The following is an 8,636-nucleotide window of genomic DNA, read 5'->3' on the forward strand; positions in this document are numbered from 1 at the left end:
TTACACTGCTGGTGGGAATGTAAATTAGTCCAACCACTGTGGAGAACAATTTGGAGATTCCTCAAAAGTCTACAAATAAAACTACCATATGATCCAGCAATCCCATTCCTTGGCATCTACCCAAAGGACAGAAGAATTCTTCATTGGAAAAGTGCTTGCACATCCATGTTTATTGTGGCACTTTTCACGACATGGAACCAACCCAAATGCCCCAATACGGATGAATGGATTGAAAAACTGTGGCACATATATTCTATGGAATACTATTCAGCCATAAAAAAAAACAACAAAACCCTGGCTTTTGACCAAAAGTGGAAGAATATGGATTTACTGCTGAGTGAAGCAAGCAAGCTATGAAGGAGAGACACTGTATGTCCCCACTTAATATATACCGAGTATCTGCACTCTATAACTGAAACTGACGGGCTAAAGGATGTACAAACACAAGAGATGGGTGTGAATGTCAGATGTAGTGTGTGTGGAGGAGTGGGGCCTGGGGAAAAACATTTTGAGGAGGGATACGGAGACAGCATTGTTGAGACAGGGAGGTAGTATTGTTATATTTTGATCAACTGGACCCGGGAGAAATGTTCACATATTGACATGATCACCTTGTAAAGTAAATAATGTGATTGAATGTATTAAAAACCGTAAAAAGAATAAATAAAATTAACTCAAAAATGAATTGGGGACCTAAATATAAAACCTCAGACTATAAAAATACTGGTGAAAAACACAGAAAAAACTCTTGGAGACCTTGGAGTAGGCAAAGACTTCTTAATGAAGACCTCCAAAGCATAGGCAACAGTCTTAAAAATAGACGAATGGTACTACATTAGGCTGAGAAGCTTCTGCACAGCCAAAGAAGCAGTAAGTGAGAAGATAAGCCTCAGAGTGGAAGAATATATTTGCAAATTGTATCTCAGATAAGGAACTGATAACCAGAACACACAGGGAACTCAACCAGCTAACCTACCAAAAAACAAACAAACAAAATCAATCCAATTAAAATATCAGAAAATGAGCTAAACAGACAATTCTCTAAAGAAGACATATAAACAGCCCAAAAGCATGAGTAAACATGCTTGACATCACTTATAATAAAGGAAATGCAAATCAAAACTACAATGAGATGCCACTTAACCCCAGTCAGAATGGTTAAAATTAGGAAAATAAATAATGATAAATGCTGGCATGGTGAAAGGGAACTCTCCTACAGTGTTGGTGGGGATGTAAATTAGTACAACAACTCTGGAGAACTATATGAAGATTCCTTAGAAACCTATGAATAGAACTACCGTACGACCCAGTAACTCCACTTTTAGATATTTATCCAAAGGATAGAAAAGCCCTCACTTGGAAAAACACTTGCACATCCATGTTTATTACAGCATTATTTATAATCACTAGGACATGGAATCACCACAAATGTCCAAAAATAGATGATTAGATTGAAAAAATGTGGCACATGTACTCTATGGAATACTACTCAGTCATAAAAAAAACCAAACAATAAAACCCTGACATTTGATACAAAGTGGATAAATATGGAAGACTTAATGCTAAATGAAGTAAGTCAGACTAAGAAAGACAGACTTTGTACACCCCCCTCAATATATACCAACTATCTGTGCTCTATGGCAGAAACTGAAGGTTTGGAAGGTATAGTAGCAGGGAAGGCAACAGGTGGATACTAGAGACAGTAAGGAGGGGTATATGGAAGTGGGTAATAGAGGGGGGTAAGGAGGATGAGAGGAGAAAGGGGAATAAAAAGGGGAAAAAAAGGAAACTGATTGATAAAAAAAAAAGCTATTTGCTGCTGCTGATGTGTATGGTAATGTCTTTGTCTTGACTGATATATGCGGTAATTGTACTGGAAAAAGAAATGTTAAAATGTAAAGATATATGTGATTAAATGTAATATAAATAAAATAAAACAAAATAAGAATTTTGGACATGCACACACGTACACCTGGTGTGATTTTCAGATCACCAGGCCCAGGACTCAAACCACATAGCCAGGATTCAATGCCTTAACTCCATGCCATCCGCTCACCTTTTCGGTAGGTATTTTAGAGAATATCCCTGTATTAGGATTCATTGAACATTTTTGTCATAATTAAGCTGGGTCAGGATTTACAGGAAGAAGGGCACAGAAGTGAAATGTCATGTGTTCACATCATATCAAAGGTTCTTACTATCAACATGACCTACTCCACATGATATTGACCTTGGTCATCAGAGATCATGTTTGCAAGATTTCTCCACTGTAAATTTACGTTTCTTCCTTCTCTCTTTTTGTGTGTTCACTTGGTCACATTGTAAACATGAACTCTAGCCCTGAACACATTCGCGAGGACACATTATATAAACTGAAGTCAAGAAACATGTCCCTGAATAATGAGCTTTCACCCTAGATCTGTGAAATTACCTAAAAAAAAAAAAAAATGGGCCAGCAGATAACATGGTGATTAAGGCGCTGGACTCCCACATGGGCGACTGGTTGAAGTCCTGGACCTGGTGGCTTGCTTTCTCATTTTCTCTCTCTCTCTCTCTCTCTAGTGAGCACACATGCCCCATAGCAAATTTTAAAAATAATAATAATTAATTAATTAAAATAAATAATTCTTTAGAGGAGAAAAAAGAAAAGCTGAGGAAACGTTCCAGATGAAAGGAACATGTACGGAATCAGCAGTTAGCCTAATGGCTATGTCGCTGGACTCCCACGTAGTCGACCGTGGTTCGCGTCCCGGATCCAGTGGTTTAGAACTCACGCCGGGCGCATGTGCGTGTGTGTCCGCCCAAGATCCTGAGAGGAGAATGGAGGAGAAAGGATTGCAGCGTGGCCATCCTCCCTGGGGGGTGATTTCTTGCTTTCTGTCTCTATGTCGTCTTGTGGGGGAGGGCCCCCCCCCTATAGCAAAAACCCCTCAAAAAAAAAAAAAAAAAAAGAAAGAAAAAGAAGGACCATGTAAACTAAGAATGAAGTGAATTATTGATTGGATGCTCAATCACACACACATAAAAAAACTATAATGTGTGACAATAAGCCAATTTGAAATATGTAAGACAGAATAGATAACAATATTATGTCACTGTTACACTCCCTGAACCTTGTAATTTTACTGCAGATATATAGGTCGTATCCTTTTTCACAAAAAATATAAATTGAAGGGGTTTTTGAAATAATTACCTATTTAATTAATTTATTTGTTATTAATATAATTTAATTTGAACAGAAAGAGAGAGAAGTCTTGGTTTCATACCGTGGTCAGCCATGTGGGAGTGGAGTAGGGAGGCCTTCCAGAACAAAGAAAGATAGAAGGCCATGCTTGGAATTTAAGTATGCATGTGTAGCTCTTAGTAACCTTGTAGCCCAGTCTCTATAACAACTCTGGAACTCCATGTAAGCCTGCAAATCTAACATCCCCATAGCCCAATACATACCTGCATAGTTCTGTGGCAGCCTTATGGTGAAAGTTACCCAGTCAGAGTATATGCCATATAAAGGAGAACCAAGAAACTAAGATGAATATAAGGAAGTGCCCCCAGGAATTCCGGGCTCAGACTTTACATGTGAGCCTGCTGAAGGCCTCCATGTCCTGTCCCTTGATAAATGTCCAGCTACAGGAGCCCAGCACCCTCAACCACTGTGCCACCTGCTGGCCCCTACATTGAAGGTTTTTAAAGTGTGTCCACTTATTTCTTGAGAGAAAGAAAGAGACAGATGAGAGAGTATATGAAAAAAAAGTAGAATAAGAGAAAAGAAATACTTTAAGGGTTAATGGCGTAGAATTTTTCTCCAAAAAAGATCATAAAGCAGCATGTGGTGATGAGGCAAATATTGAAACTGCTGATAGACAAAGGTGAAGAGAATACATCGAAGGCAGCTGTATTCAGAACTAGGAGTTTGGCAGAACCTAAGTTTGCACTAGGGGACTCAGAGATTGTCCAGATTTTCTAAGAGAAATTATGAAAAAATCACATTTCTACCCACTGTTTTCAGAGTTTTGTATCCTCCCTGGTGAGTAAGCAGCACGATGAACCAGCAGTCGGCTTATTGGTGATCTGCACACTGGACAGTGGTCCCCAAGCCCCACAGCTGATTCTCCTGGAGCTGGTGCCTTCCACACGACTTCAAAAGTCATTCCAATATTCTGTCAAACCAGATGTTTCCATATGCTGCTGCATATGGCAGGGTCAGTGGATCCTGATATTGCATGCCCGTTGTTGTAACTCCGTTAACACAGAACTAGTCTTTTTTTCAGAGCATGTGGTGTTCAGGTTCTGCATCAGTCAGCCCAGCGTTCTGTCAGTCTCTCAGAAAGCAGGCTGGCCCAGGTGCTACATATTAGAAAATGTCAATCAGGAGGAGACAAGCCACTACCTCCTCCTGGTGGAAATGGGTCCGATGTGCTGAACGTGCTATTGAGTGAGTGAGTGTTTGGTGCCCCCTTGAGGAATGACATCGTATTGAGGGCTCAGAACTGGTCTCTGCTGCTGAGAGGTCAGGCACTCCATCTCAGGGGTAGGCAGGTCAGCCTTGCAGTGGGGTGCCCGTGCTGTTGAATCTTTGTGAAAGGTTCTTCCTTTGTATTAGTAGTCACTTGTCCATGACCCTTTTGTGAGCACAAAGAGGGGTAAGGGCTGAGATCCATCTATACAGCGGAGCGTGAGCTTGAGTGACCATGGACATAACTCACAGATCTGCACGCTCTGACCACTCCATAAGTCTGTCCATGATCCTCTACCTGAACCAGGTTTCAGGTTCTGTGTTTTTTTTTTTTTTCCAGAACTTACACTGCCAATGTGAGTTTATGAATGTCCAGAAGTCTGGGCACACCTTTAGCTCTGGAGAGTTCTACATGAGGAGGCAAAGTCAATGAGATGGCCAGGTGTGATCCAGTATGAATACACAAGTCATTTACAGTACAGGCTTACAAACATTTCTGAGTCGAATACCATTGTGCCTCTAGGATAATTTTTAGTCTGTAATAAACTATCCTAAGACACTGGCTAACTCTCTTCCCAATAAAGCAATATTACGACTTATGCTAAGCCTTCTTTCTGGCGAATGAACACATTTTATGATAATAGAGTGAGATGACATCATTAGGCACATTTGCAGTTGTGGGTTAGCTAACACCATTAGACACATGATACTAAGATGGATTCTGGATGATATGTGAAAAGATGCGTTTATCCAGAACCCCCATCTTTCACCATTAACAAAAGTCAACTCAAAATGGATCAAAGAGCTGAACCTAAGACCTCAAACTATGAAACTACTAGTGGAAAATACTGGAAAAACTCTGGAAGACATTGGAGTAGGCAAAGACTTCTTAAATAAGACTCCCAAAGCACAAGCAGTAATCTCTAAATTAGACAAGTGGGATTATATCAGGCTAAGAGGTTTCTGCACAGCAAAAAACACAGTAACAACTGTGAATCAACAACCTTCAGAATGGGAGAATATTTTTGTAAAATATGCCTCAGACAAGGGACTGATAACCAGAATACACAGGGAACTCAAGCGCCTTATGTGAAAAAAAAATTATTAACCCAATTAAAAGATGGGAAAGTGAGCTGAACAAAAATCTCTCTAAGAAGACCCATGAACAGCCAAAAAGCATATGAGGAAATGCTCAACATCCCTTAGATATCACCTAACACTTGTCAGAATGGCAAAGTTTAAAAATATAAAAAGTGATAAGTGTTGGCGGGGATGTGGTGAAAAGAGAACTCTCCTACACTGTTGGTGGGAATGTAAACTGGTTCAGCCACTGTGGAGAACAATATGGAGGTTCCTAAAAGATCTACAAATAGAAAGCATATGAGGAAATGCTCAACATCCCTTAGATATCACCTAACACTTGTCAGAATGGCAAAGTTTAAAAATATAAAAAGTGATAAGTGTTGGCGGGGATGTGGTGAAAAGAGAACTCTCCTACACTGTTGGTGGGAATGTAAACTGGTTCAGCCACTGTGGAGAACAATATGGAGGTTCCTAAAAGATCTACAAATAGAACTACTATTTGATCCAGCAATCCCACTTCTGGGTATCTACCTGAAAGACAGGAGAATGCTCATTCAGAAAAGTACGTGCACATCAAAGTTTATTGCAGCATTATTCACAATCGCTAAGACATGGAACCAACCCAAATGTCCATAAACTGATGAATGAACTGAAAAAGTGTGGCGCATATACTCTATAGATTAATACTCAGGCATAAAAAACCAGGACCCTGGCATTTGATAGAACGTGATCAGATATGGAGGATCTATTGCTGAGTGAAGCAAGCAATGATAAGGAAGAAAGATATTGTGTGTATCCACTTAACATATACAGACTATCCACACTTTATGGTAGAGATAGAAATATTGGTGGGCATAAAAGCAGTGAAAATAGTGATGATGAGGACAGTGTGGAACAAGTTTGGAGAAGAGAAGAATATGGAGAAGGATAGCAAGAGAATAAACAGAGAAGCACAACATTAGTGGAACACAGAAGTGGTTTATTACCTGTTGATGATGACTTGTATAGTATCCTCAAATAGACTGGTCTGAGAAGTACTTCATATTGAGTAAAGTCTTTTTACAATCAAAATGATAGTAATGGAATGTTTAAAAAATAATTGGAATAATAATCTGAAAAAATAATGAAAAGCTATTTGATGGTGATGGGCATTTCAATATCTTTGTGTTGACCGATATGCATGGTAATCTTCTGGAAAAAGAAATGTAACAGACTGTAAAGTTACATGTGATTCAATGTAATATAAACAAGATTATTATAATAATAAATAAAACAAAATAAAACAAAAGATGCATTTATCTAAATGACACTGACTAGCTGATAAAACCCCTATAATCACGACTAAACTTGTACTTGTGTTAGTTCTATAACTTTATGTCTTCTTATTGGATAACAACTAGAGATCACAGAAAAAGAATAAAGAAACTTTATTTTTTCAGTTTTTTTGGCACAGGACATGTGTGCTCACTAAAAAGAGACAGAGAGAGACAGAGAGAGGGAAAGTGAGAAATCATCCTTGAGGGGGATGGCCATGCTGCAATCCCTTCACCTTCATTCTCTTCCTGGGATTTGGAGCATGTACACAAACACACGCAGCATGAATTTTAAGCTGTGGTTGTCCATGTAGGAGTACAATGCCTTTGCCACTGCACCACCTGAAAAAATGGAAAGCATGATGGAAATATGTTAAAGCATTATGGTTATAAGAGGAAAATCTATGATTCAAAGTAAAGCATTTCTGCTAGCAAGACTCCATATTCTTAGAGTCATCTTCCAGGATCATGCTCCAAGTGTTAATTAGTGTGGTAAACTATAAGAATATATTGCAAAACTCCCCATATTATTCAAACCTTAATCATGACAATCAGTATTCTCTGACGGCACAGCCAGCATTTGAAGTCCGTCCCTTAAATCTTCACCAAGTTCACCCAGAACCTCCCTTGCTCAATCCTGGTCATTGTCTAGAAGCCATTCTATAGTGTATTTAGAAACCCTAGACCCTGTCTTACTACTGAGGTGTCCTAAATTCGATCACACTTGGGAATGCATGTTGATCCGTACATCCTTTATATACTTCACGCTCTTTCTTCTTTACTTTTTCCTCTCTTCCTCCTAGTTGCATCCAGCTCAGTCACTTCTCACTTCTAGAGGCTGTCCCTCCCTCTCTCTTCCCACTTCTCTTCTTCATTCTGCAGTTCCCTCCTTTTCACCTACTTGTCTTTGTTGTCTTTCTCTTTCATATCCTCTCTCGTGTTTTCCTCTTTTAAGACATAAGAAGCACTGTGGAGATCTGTCTGTTCCTTGGTGAGAGGTTAAAACCAGAAGAATACAACTTAATTCTCAAGAATAGCTCTTTCCAGGCCATGAAAAAAAGCAAGATGTCCAATTATTCCCTCTGGCTTGAAGGTCATTTAGATACCAATACATTAATTACTTGAGGAAAAAAATTTAAAGGGAGACGATTCCTCATGGCTCCTGAGAACTAGTGATTTCAGGGAAAAAAGAGAAATGAAGATTTTCTACTGAAAATTCAGCCTCTAGTCCACAAACTCGAGTGGAAAGGCAAGGGGCAGCCTTCAGAAAAAGATTCCTCATGGCTCCTGAGAACTAGTAGCTTGTGCACCATGCAGTTTTCTATTTTTTCTTTTTAAATAATAATAGTAATAATATTATTTTTGAAAGTTTTTTCCTGTTTCTTTGTTGCTGTTTTTTTTTCTCTCTATTTCCTTTTTTAATCTTTTATCTCATCTATCTGCTCCTCAATATCCATTCACTGTGTTTCCAGACGGATCTAAGGAAACTATAGCCAAACATCCAAATACTATTAGGATTAACATATTCCTCAATATCTACTGAATCTCCTGTGCAAAGGGACCAAAACAGAACAACAAAGAGATTCCAGATCACCTCTTTCTGAATGCACCTGAATGCTCAGATTGAAATTCAAGTTTAAGAAGAAACACACCATCCATCAGATCACTAGAAATCATTGCAGGGCCACAAGAAATATGGGAAAGCAAGAAAATACCTCTCCTCCAAGGGAACAGAATAACTCCTCTTCATCCACAGACAGTTCAATGAAAATTATGGAAATGTCTGA

This window comes from Tupaia chinensis, unplaced genomic scaffold (genome assembly GCF_000334495.1).
Source record: "Tupaia chinensis unplaced genomic scaffold, TupChi_1.0 Scaffold000067_2, whole genome shotgun sequence".
Lineage (NCBI taxonomy): Eukaryota > Metazoa > Chordata > Mammalia > Scandentia > Tupaiidae > Tupaia > Tupaia belangeri.